Genomic DNA, 12,413 nt, shown 5'->3' on the forward strand with positions numbered 1-12,413 from the left:
GTCTGAAAATATTACTGTTGTCATTCGTTTATGAAATACTGAATGTACACTTGCATTTATGTTGCAAAGACCCACTGTAGTCTATGAAGGATGTGAATAATTCTGGAGGCAAATGTACCTGTAGTTAGTAGTATTACTAGATGTAATTTTTTTCTTCTCTACTAATTTAAGTTTAGGAATTGAAATGCAGAAAAGAATCAGAACACTCAAATAATAATGACCAAAGTACCAAAAGTACACCCCAATTAAATAAAAACATTGAATAGCTTTAATATTTTATTATTTTGTTAATATTTATTTTTGTAAAAATATGTTTATAGACAAGTGTCTGTTGCAACTAAACTGCATGAGCAAAGGAATTTTGAAGAACCTGTTGTAATCAAAGTGTTGATCAGTGTGTGATGTACTGTACTTTGCTGTCTGGCACACAACGTGCAACAGAAACACTGGTACAGACTCGATGAGGTGCATGCTCTGATTAAGGGGCTGTCGCTAAATTGCATACTGTATCTGAAGTGGCAAGGGATCATCTAAAACAAATCATATTTACTGAAATGTTTCTACATAGATTTACAATAAAAAATAATAATGGAAACAATTTGCCCGAATGGCATGACACCACTGTCTCTGCACTCACCCTGTCACTCTAGCACTGTGTCGCACTATAACTGTACTCTCAGCAGAAATGTGTGAAGGAGTCAGATCACAACTGGAGACACCGAATCGAGTTCCAGGGCAGCTCTGTTGTACAGCCAGTCAATTAATGATCTAATTTAATTAATTATCCATCAATCAGACAGTGATAGGGCTTTCCTGATCTGTGATTGGCTGACACAGTAGAGGAAGGCACACCCACATTTAGCAGGTCAGTTTAAAAGCCTCAACCAACCAACTGTAATATAACTTTCATTCTGTGAAGACATGAAGGAGGAGAAACATGAAGTGACACAAACACAGGGGGGGGTGCTACTGGTAAAAACGTGTGAGAGTGGGAGGCTGGGGTGCTAAACGGCATTTTGTCACGGACCCTGTAGGACCCCCTCCCGGAACCCGATTTGAGAACGTCTGGTCTAGGTGATGGACAAGAGAGATGATCAGTGGGGCTGTGTTTGTACTTCCGTGATTGAAACGGGGGCTGAAGTACGGATAGAGTTTCTCAGTGAAGGTGTCAGTGAATTGTAAAAGGAGCCTGCCCCCCATCATAATCCACAGGCTCAGGGAAAGGAGGACATAGGGGTTAGCATTAGCCCAGTACTTATTCCCATTCCTCTGACCCACAGTCCAGTAACCATACTCAGGGCCCAGTTTAATTACCCCCTTCCTGTTGATGGACTCTCTGGCGACTCCTAAATACCACTCAGTCTTCTCCCCCACCTCCACCTCCCAGTAGTGTCTCCCTGAACTGAAACCCTCCTTTCCCAGGACACAGAAACAAGGATCAAATCTCTCTGGATTGTCAGGGAGAGCCTGTCGTCTGTCTCCCAGTCTCAGACAGGATGAGCCAGGGAGCAGCTGTATTGGATCCAGAGTCATATCCACCATGGAGCAGAGAGGAGAGAAACATGTCAACAGTCACAGCAAAGAGAACAATGAGCAATTGACATGGTTTCTTACTTTCCTTTTCCAATGCAAATCAGTTTAGAGAAATACGAGAATAAACTTTGAATATCACACTGCTGCACTAACATTTATTAATTTTGTTTATTTAGTTTATATTCAGTCTGTAATTGCTCTATAAATACAAATTATTGATTGAGAATAAAATACCACACATTTCTTATCATTTCTGTTCATTTTTTAATTAAATTTTTCATGTCAAGCAGGAACTTGGGACTCTCAGTTTAGGGTGCAGTAAAATATGCTGGGATTCCTCAGAGCCACTGACCATGAAAAGCAGCTTGAAGAGCTGTTAGGGCTTCTTTCAGGAATAGTGGGGCTCTAGTTCCCAATCCACCTCACACTGAGAGACAGTCCTTGTCAGTGAAAATTACTTTATACCATCAACTCACACTCCCCATCCATGAGTGAGAGCAGGAGAGGAACAACATAAATCACACACCTGCACCCTGCTGGATCCTCTTCAGCTCTGGAAGAAAAGCACTGGTCAAACAACTATTTATTACAAAAACACTGTTGGACTAAATTGGACATTACATTGTTAATTACAAAAACATGATGTAATGCTTTAATTTAGAAACCATTATAAAGATGTAAATTGGTGAAGGGAACTCAATTCCATAGAGGAAACTACAGCCTCCTTAAAGAGTCACTGTTATTCATCAGCACAGGCTGAGACAAGATCCATGTCCTCCCTCACTGTAGATTAAACACAGTCTGTAACTTTGCTGCCCAGTGAAAAATAAATTTCAATACCAACCAATTCCATCAAGGTAATTCAGTTCCTCCCTGAGTGTCTCCTCCAGTTTAGATACTACACTCCTGAGAGTCTCCAGAGAAAGGTCAGAGGTCACAGTGACATCAGCCCAGTCCTTGCTGGGTGAAGGAGAGCGCAGGGCTGGGAGACTCTACAGCAGGAGAGAGGAGACACTCATCATGATGTGGGGGTCAGTACAGATCATTGTGAATGCAGTGATGTCACAGTGCTGACCTGTAGGAAGTGGATGTGGTCCTCAGTGTGTGAGAGCTGCTCCAGCTCAGTGCGTCTTTTCACCAGCTCAGTGATTTCCTGCTCCAGCTCTTCAATGAGCCCTTCAGCCCGCCTCTCTGCTGCTCTGTGCTTCTCCTCAATCAGCTCCAGCAGCTCGGCCTGGCTTCTCACAATGGAGCACACCAGAGCCCTGAAGACCTATTCACTGTCCTCGGCCTCTCTCTGGGCACCAAGCTGAGGGGACCACAGGAACATAAGTGATAAACATTGAAATTCTATCAAATCACCTGTGATTTCATTAGAAGATAACTTGTGTAAAATCGTCTAAATATCGGCAACAATCCCCACTCAGTAGGGTTTGACTCTTGACAGGACTCACTCTGCTGAGCTCCAGCGACTGTCTGATCTCCTCCACCTTCTTCAGTCTGTCCTGGATCTTCTGTTGCACTTCTGCCTCAGTCTCCCTCAGCTGAGCCTGTGGACAGACAGGGGACACAGACACTCCAGTCACTGCTGATGGCTCACTGACACTGGGCTCCAGACTCTCCCACTGACACTCAGCACAGAGCTGTCTAGAACAGGGTCCTGCACTTCCAGATGTAGAACTTGAAATTAATTGTATTATTTTCTCTGCAGGGTATACAACCTGATCTTGTATACAAACTGTGCAAGGCTTTTCATAATGTACAATATCTATATTTACAGGTAAAAAAAACTCACCTTCTTCCTTCTGCATTCCTCCTCTACAGAGACAGTAGCGTGTCTGCGGTGGTCTGTCTCAGTGCAGAACTGACAAACACAGATCTGGTCTTCTCTACAGAACACCTCCAGGACTCTCTGGTGCTTCTTGCACAGCCTGTCTTCAATGTCACTCACAGGCTCAATCAGGCTGTGATTGGTTAATTTAACAACATTGTAATGAGGCTTGATGTGAACTGAGCAGTATGAAGTGAGACACACCAGGCAGGATTTCACAGCCCTGAGCTTCCTCCCAGTGCAGAAATCACAGGGCACTTCTCCAGGCTGAGCAGAGCGCTCCTCAGGAGGGCTGAGCCTCACCTTCTTCAACTGCCCAGCCATTCCAGCAATGAAGGTGTTGATCTGGCCTCCTATAGAAAGTCTACTTACACAGTGGGCACTGGCACTCACCACTGCTGTCCCAGTACTCTCCAATACACGCCATGCAGAAGTTGTGCCCACAGGGAGTGGTGACAGGGCTGGTGAATATATCCAGACATATAGAGCACTGGAACTGCTCCTCTGACAGGAGACTGCTGGGGGAAGCCATTCCTGAGGACAGAGGAACAGTGTTAAATTTCATATTCCGTCTATAATAAGCATTATTATTATTATCCAAGTATCCAAAAAACACTACTCGTGTCCTTTTCCCCAGACCCGGAAGATATGCAGAATCAAAACAAACAGGCACCTAAGGTGAACACATTGATCTGGTCATTTAAATGTTTTGAACCAGTAGTATGAAGGGGAAACTGTGCAGATTGGCCAAGACAGCGATATGGGCTGTATTCAAAACCACATACTACCCTTCTAAACACTGCATAAGTACATTCTGCATGCTATATACTGATTTTCTGACTAGTAAGTAGTCCAGAATGCATTGTGAAGATGAATGATTCAGTGTACTATATATGTCATGTAAACTCACGTGACATAGAACATTGTCTGATCATGAAGCATGATGGGATGCAGTATTCATTGCAGTGTGCTCTGGTTGTATACTGCATATTTTGGCAAATGTAGCAAGCCATCCGATTACTTTTACCATACTACAAAATCATATACTATGTCCAATATGCATACTGCATACTACTGAAATGTTGAAATGTAGTAGTGTAGTATGGTAGTATACAGTTTTGAATACAGCCATGGACTCTATTAAGGGCCTGATGCAGGGGATTTAAACTGGAATGCACAATGGGGTAAAACTATATTGTGCTCAGTTGCATTTCATAGTCTACAGTGCACAGGACCATACAACATATGTCTTCCTGCTCTCCATTTGTTTACTCTGACTACATAAAACATCAGTTAAATTAATGAACAATAATTATCCCTGTTAATGTTGTCTTACAGTGCATAAGGGTGCACTCTCTTCCCGGCAGCCCGTCAATTTAAAGCTCCTGTTAAAAACTCTCAGTGCTATTTTTGTCTCCGCTTCAGTATATTCAATGTTAGAAGTCTACAGCTGAAAACTAACACTAGAACCACAGACATTTCATACTACATACTACTACCACACCCGCATAATGTGCGGCTCCTTTATGAAACAGCTGTGTGACGAAAATGAAAACAAAGAGTTGGATAAAACATAAGTTTTACATATGAATTTTCTAAATTGAAATTACACCTCTCCAAACTAAGTTTCATGCTCTCAAAACAATTAATTCAGCCATCTGAACCCTTGATAATTTTGCAAAACTCACTGTACATTTGCATGACTTCACACAAATTACAAATAACATATCATTTTCCCCAAACACTGCACACAAAACTCTCCAACCAATGTTCATGTTTTCAAAACCGTTAACACAGCCACCTAAACCCTTGATAAAGTAAGCAAAACTAACAGTAACTTTTTGCTGGTTTTCACACAAATTACAAAAATCCATACACCATTTTTCCAAACACAGCAACCAAAACTCTACATGAAGTTCAACTTTCAGTTCAGTTGGAATTGGCACGTTTTGCTAAATGAGTCATAACCTTAGGAAATGCAATATGTTAGAAATAACCACCAGAACTCACAGATATTAAAAAGCACTTCCGTACTTCCCTATCTTATAACAAGTAGTTAAAGCAAGAAACGCAATCTAAATAAAAGCAATCACTCCACAGAAAGAATGGAGCACAGACACAAGACAAGTGAACAATACCAATATATAAATAAACTGTGAAGTGAAGAAAACTAAGAAATAAAATAGAAAAAAAAACATAAAGTACAATGTCAACTAAAACACGAACTTTAAGTGGCAAGTCAATCGTATATCACCGTTTAATACAAATCCGTATCTGGAATAATAATTTTTGCTTAAAAATAAGCAGTACAATTAATTCCATCCACCAGCCTGATGAATTAAAGTTAACAGGGATGTCCATGATAATTGGAAATCCTTCAAGGAGAGTTTTAAACTTTTGGAGTTGGATTGGAGTTTTGGATTGGAGTGGATGAAATAAATGACACTGCTGTTGACAGTGGCAGGCCAAGGCACTCTGGATGTGTATAACACATTTGACTTTGCCACAGAGGAGCGGTACAACTGCAGTGTGGTTATAAGAACATAAGAAAGTTTGCAAACGAGAGGAGGCCATTCACCCCATCATGCTCGTTTGGTGTCCATTAATAGCTGAGTGATCCAAGGATCCTATCCAGTTTCAACCACATTGCAGGGGAGTTTGTTCAGATTGTGACAACTATCTGTGTGAAGAAGTGTCTCCTGTTTTCCATCTTGAATGCCTTGTAGCCCAATTTCCATTTGTGTCCCCGGTAGTGTTCTCCTGGCATCCGCCAAACCCAGATTCGTCCATCGGAATGCCAGATTGTGAAGCATGATTCATCACTACAAAGAACGCGTTTCCACTGCTCCAGAGTCCAATGTCAGTGAGCTTTACATCACTCTAGCCGACGCTTGGCATTGCGCATGGTGATCTCAGGCTTGTGTGGCTGCTCGGCCATGGAAACCCATGTCATGACGCTCCCAACGAACAGTTCTTGTGCTGATGCTGCTTCCAGAAGCAGTTTGGCCAAATATTGACTGAATAAGGTGATTACTTATGCATTCATTTATTTTCTGCTTTTTATTTGCAGATTATATTTCTCACTTTGACATTATGGACATTTTCTGTGTTGATCAGTGGCAAAAACATCTGATGAAATACAGTACTGTGCAAACGTTTTAGGGAGGTGCGAAAAAATGCTGTAAAGTAAGAATTCTTTCAAAAATAGTCATGTTAATAGATTATATTTATCAATCAACTAAATGCAAAGTGAGTGAACTGAAGAAAAATCTACATCAAATCCATATTTGGTGTGACCACCCTTTGCCTTCAAAACAGCATTACTTCTTGTGGACATTTTTGTTACCGGCATGTAATACCTTGCACTTGTCCACATTGAATTTCATCAACCAGGTGTCGGCCCACAACTGAATATTATCTAAGTCCCTTGAATAGCCTGTGCTGCCGAGATTGTATCTGCTGAGCCACCTGTTTTGAGTCCAGATCATTAATATAGATTAGAAAAAGCAAAGGCCCTAATACTGATCCCTGTGGAACTCCACTAACAACCTCACTCCAGTTAGAAGCAACTCCTCTAATCAACACCCTCGGTTTCCTATACATCAACCAGTTCATAATCCATCTACTTACATTACCCTGATAGTTGATGCTGCTCCTAGAAGTCACTTAAACTCATTGTGAAGGAGCTGGAGGAACAACCTGTTGTGTTTGTGTTTGAGTGGAACTTAGGAGGGAATGTCACCTACTGCTGTAGTAATCGAAGCAAATGAGTCACACACTCTCAGGGAAATGTGCAGTTTGTCCCAGGTGTTTACGATGACCCCTCCTGCACCCGTAATCTGAAGCACGCAGTGCTGGTGGTGGGATATGGGACTCTGTATGGAAGGACTTCTGGCTGGTGAAGAACACGTACGGGGAGGGGGGTCATAATGAAATGCTTAAATGTTTATTCCGAATGAAAATAATGATGAGAAACACAAACACATTTATCCTCCCCTTGCATTGAACTGAAGCTCACTCTAACAACTAACAAAGCAGTTCACTTGGCACCTATTATGTGATCATACAGCACTGCAGAAAATAAAGTAAAACACTGAAGCAAAAAAATGCTCAGGATCACCCAGTAAGAAGACTTGTATATGACATTATGTTGTTACATTTTAGAAAAAGTTAATAAAATTATGAAATCCACATATTTACCTTGTTGAGGTTGTTTTTGGGTAAAGTTCATTAAAAACTTAAATTGCTTATAATCTCACTATACTACTACTACTATTATTATTATTATTATTATTATTATTATTATTATTATTATTATTATTATTATTATTATTATTAGCCTTTGGCAGCGAAATTATTGTCCAAAATTATTTTGAATAGAATCCTATTCAAGATTTGGTCTTGGGACATATTGGAGAACTCTGCATTAGTCTACAGTCCCACCTGGTGTTCAATTGGTGCATTGCGAAAATCGAAATAGGGAAATCGAGTTTCACTCTGGAAGTAACAGTGATTGAAATCTACAGCAAAGCACACTATTTCGTCTGTACTCGCCCAATGTGTTAGATTTGATAGTGGGAATAATATTCAATAATAAAACCATTATGAGTAAATTATACATATATTATGGTGTTGATATTTTCCTATTTATATATATTCTTCTTACATCAAAACTGCTGTAAATGTTGATTTTTGTGATCGTGGAGGTGTGAATGTATCATTAAAAATGTCATCAGTGTGCTAAAAGACACAGAAAAACACATCATGTTGAATAAACTTTCAACCTGAACCATTGAGCATATTTTCAATATTAAGTTATTCCAACTCTAAAACAGCGTAAAGATAACATTTATGATTCCTTCATGTTTAAAAACTAGGTGTTCAGACTCCATTGAGTATCTGAGGATCCATCAAAAATTGGTCAAATGTTTCATCAGTCTTTTTGTTTAACTATCATTTATGTTTTTTGCAGTGGAATATTCCTCGAATTTCCTGATGAGAATCTGGATTTTTTCTTCTTCGACCTCTTCAAAAGTAAACAGTGCAGAAGTGTGGCACATTGCAATTTCTCAGGCTTGGTGTTTCCCATCACCCTCCAAACTTAATATTTCAGGCGGCTGTTTTTCCTTCATTGGAAGACAAGAAAACCTACTCCACCTGACACCATGTAATATTATTTCCGATTTAGAGAGGTGACAGAGAGGCTTTTTTAATTCCCCTTCCATTTATTTACATGTCCACTAGATGGAAGACTAACAGCTTAATGGGACATTCAGTACTGTTTTTACACATAAGCCTCTTATGACAGCTTGCTTGGGGACTATTAAAATATAAATAAATAAATACAATGGAATTTCGATTGTCTGTGAAAAATAAAAGAGAAACATGAGAAGTTAATAAAGGGAAATTAGGAAATAAAGGGAATCTATCTTCTTTAGATCTCCATAATTCGAAATTGCCCTCTTTTATATCTACATTAAACTACATAAATGCTTAGACAACCCTGACCATCATTACTGATCTGATGTCCACGAATACTCACTGTGACTTTTATGAATACACAAAAATAGCACATTGAAGAAACGGGTGAAACGGTCATATTTAAAACTGGATATATCAAAACAACCCCACTGTCCATCAAATATTAAATTAACCATTCTGGTAAATCTCTCCCACTGTACATTTCAGGAATGATGACTAGCTTTTTTATTATTATTTTTTACAATAAAATGGCGCACTGGTGAAACCGATTAACAGGTCAAATCCCACACTCCATAATCGATATTTCTGCATTGTCCGTGACAAATTACACGGAATTCTTAGCTACTTTAACACGCTATTGCATTGCATTGGGTTGTTTCGATATATATACATATATATATCAATTTGTAAATATAACATTAGCCAGCAGATGTTTTCTGAAGACAGTAAAAGCTGTATGGGCATTTAAATACACCCTGACACCACAAGAAAAGGATTTTTAAGATGTAACTATTTATTTAACAAAGCTCCAGACAGGGCATGAAGACTGTCCTGGATGATTGCACAGAATTACATGATAAATGTATAAAACCTAATCTAAAATCGCCTTTAATATAAAAGGGCAAAAAACGCAAAAAAAATAATAATAATATATCCCCAAAAAAATAAGAAAGGAAACCCGTCTCCGGGTTCAAAGTCTGCGTTGTACTATCTGTAATCCACCAAAGGTAAGGAATTCATCAGCCCCGCAGAGCCTCCACTGCTCTCTTCTCCAGCACTGACTTGGTTTCTGCGTCCTGCTGTTCACCACCTTGGCAGCCGTCTCTTCCTGGGGGCCTCCGTGTCTCCCTGCTGAAGGATCCCTCTCATCTTATTTACTGAGAACGGAGAACCAGGGCGCAGGTGAAGGTGATCAGGAGAGATGATCCAGCTCAACACCCAATAAAACACCAAAAATAGTAAAACCAAAATAAGGAAGCCAAAGAACATACTTCATAAATGAAAATAAACAATCAATTTAAAGTGCACGCAACAATTTAAAAGTGAAAGAAACAAATACAAAAATATACTAATCAGTGATTCATTGCTCGTCCCGCACCTCCTGTGACATACATATATGCATTACAAAAGTAATAAGAACAGAATCCTTAAAAGTTATCTTGTGGCTTGAAACATAACTACATTAATTATCAATTTTGCATTACCGTTCAATCAAAATCTCAACATAAATATCACAACAGCAACAATTACTCACTCAGCCTTGTATTAGCTAGCATGACAAACGTAAGATAAACTACGGCAGCCCATTGCATATAAATAACATTAAGTTCTTACCTCTGAATAACAAAACATAATAATTGCAGTACTTAGGCTACTTAACACTAATTTGACACTTCTTGCTGCTCACTATCTTGTGAGCTTGTATCTCCCATGTAGTTGTTCGTGTCTTCAGTCCCTGTTTTCGTCACTTTCAACAGATGTTGTCTGTTTCCATATTGCATTATAACTTCAAAAGATCTGGGTGCTGTTTCTTTGATGACCTTAGCAAGAAGCCCCCACTGTCCATCATATCTCACATGTACCAAGTCCAAGCTTCAATGCTCTTGGCACAGATTGGAGCGATAGACACCATTCTTTCAAAAGATATTCCCTCATTTGGGGTTTTGATGATGGTGGTGGAGAGTGTTGTCAAAATCTCCCACAGGTGTTCAATTGGGTTGAGATCTAGTGACTGCGAAGGCCATAGCATATGATTCACATCATTTTCATACTCATCACACCATTCAGTGACCCACGTGCCCTGTGGATGTGCATTGTCATCCTGGAAGAGACCACTCCCATCAGGACAGAAATGTTTCACATCCACCCTACCGCCCAATCACCCACTTGTCGAGAACACGAGCCAGTTGACCATCTTTGTGTCTGAAGCTCCTGCCATTCGTGCCCCAATAATGTCCCCCCTCTTTAAAAGTCATTTAGATCCTTTCCTCTTGCCATCTTGATCCAAAATTGAGGTCAGCTGGGCCTGCTCAGCATTTGTATACATGCCACAGAACATGACAGGATGATAACTGCTTAATTGTATCATGCAGTACACCTGTTTGGAGGCATCTGCATTCGTTATGTTCCTCCACTCATTTATTTACGTTTTCCTTTAGTTTGTCACCCATCTGTATATATCAGTACAATGCCTAATAATGATATGCATTCTATTTTGTGACAGGTTGTGACATTGAATAAATACTGGCATTAATAATCATGCATATTGCATTTCCATTGTGTTTTTGTTGTTCCAATGCACACTTTCAATATTCATTATGATCGTTAACACTAACAGTAGGTTATAGGCTACAGTATAGATTCACTGTAAAACATGATCAGGTGTCTTTGTTGATAGGATTACAGAAAAAAAAATCTCTATTCCGGCAAACATGCAGAAACTAAACTCGGGAAGGGAGATTAGGTTATAGGCCTATATATATGTGTGTGTGTGTGTGTGTGTGTGTGTGTGTGTGTGTGTGTGTGTGTATGTATGCATATACACCGATCAGCCATAACATTATGACCACTGACAGGTGAAGTGAATAACACTGATAATCTCGTTATCATGTCAGTGGGTGGGATATATTAGTCAGCAAGTGAACATTTTGTCCTCAAAGTTGATGTGTTAGAAGCTGGAAAAATGGGCAAGCGTAAGGATCTGAGCGACTTTGACACGGGCCAAACTGTGATGGCTACACGACTGGGTCAGAGCATCAACAAAACTGCAGCTCTTGTGGGGTGTTCCCGGTCTGCAGTGGTCAGTACCTATCAAAAGTGGTCCAAGGAAGGAAAAGCACTGAACATGGGCGGCCAAAACTCACTGATGCTCGTGGGGAGCGAAGGCTGGCCTGTGTGGTCCGATCCAACAGACGAGCTACTGTAGCTCAAATTGCTGAAAAAGTTCATGCTGGTTCTGATAGAAAGGTGTCAGAACACACAGTGCATCGCAGTTTGTTGCGTATGGGGCTGCGTAGCGCAGACCAGTCAGGCTGCCCATGCTGACCCCTGTCCACTGCCGAAAGCACCTACAATGGGCACGTGAGCATCAGAACTGGACCACGGAGCAATGGAAGAAGGTGGCCTGGTCTGATGAATCACGAGTTCAAGGTGTTGACTTGGCCTCCAAATTCCCCAGATCTCAATCCAATCGAGCATCTGTGGGATGTGCTGGACAAACAAGTCCGATCCATGGAGGCCCCACCTCGCAACTTACAGGACTTAAAGGATCTGCTGCTAACGTCTTGGTGCCAGATACCACAGCACACCTTCAGAGGTCTAGTGGAGTCCATGCCTCGACGGGTCAGGGCATTTACATTTGAATTAAGTCCTCTATAACCTTAATTTTTTCCTTGAGCTCCACACAGGTCCCAAGCTGCATATATATGGTTCAGGGTGGGATACATGCTTATCTCTAGCATTTTAAAGTGGGACACATGAATAAGCACAACAATGTTGCATTTTGGTCTCCCCTAGTGGGACCTCAGTTATATGGACATGGTTAGGGTTAAAATGTAACAGCACTGCG

General features: G+C 40.5%; 1 pseudogene; it reads right to left on the bottom strand.

Annotated features, from left to right (window-relative positions):
- Positions 1–966: 966 nt before the first annotated feature.
- On the bottom strand, positions 967–3,896 carry LOC136767359 (E3 ubiquitin-protein ligase TRIM39-like; annotated as a pseudogene).
- Between the last annotated feature and the right edge of the window lie 8,517 nt (positions 3,897–12,413).

This window comes from Amia ocellicauda, chromosome 14 (assembly GCF_036373705.1).
Source record: "Amia ocellicauda isolate fAmiCal2 chromosome 14, fAmiCal2.hap1, whole genome shotgun sequence".
In the NCBI taxonomy this organism is placed as follows: Eukaryota; Metazoa; Chordata; class Actinopteri; order Amiiformes; family Amiidae; genus Amia; species Amia ocellicauda.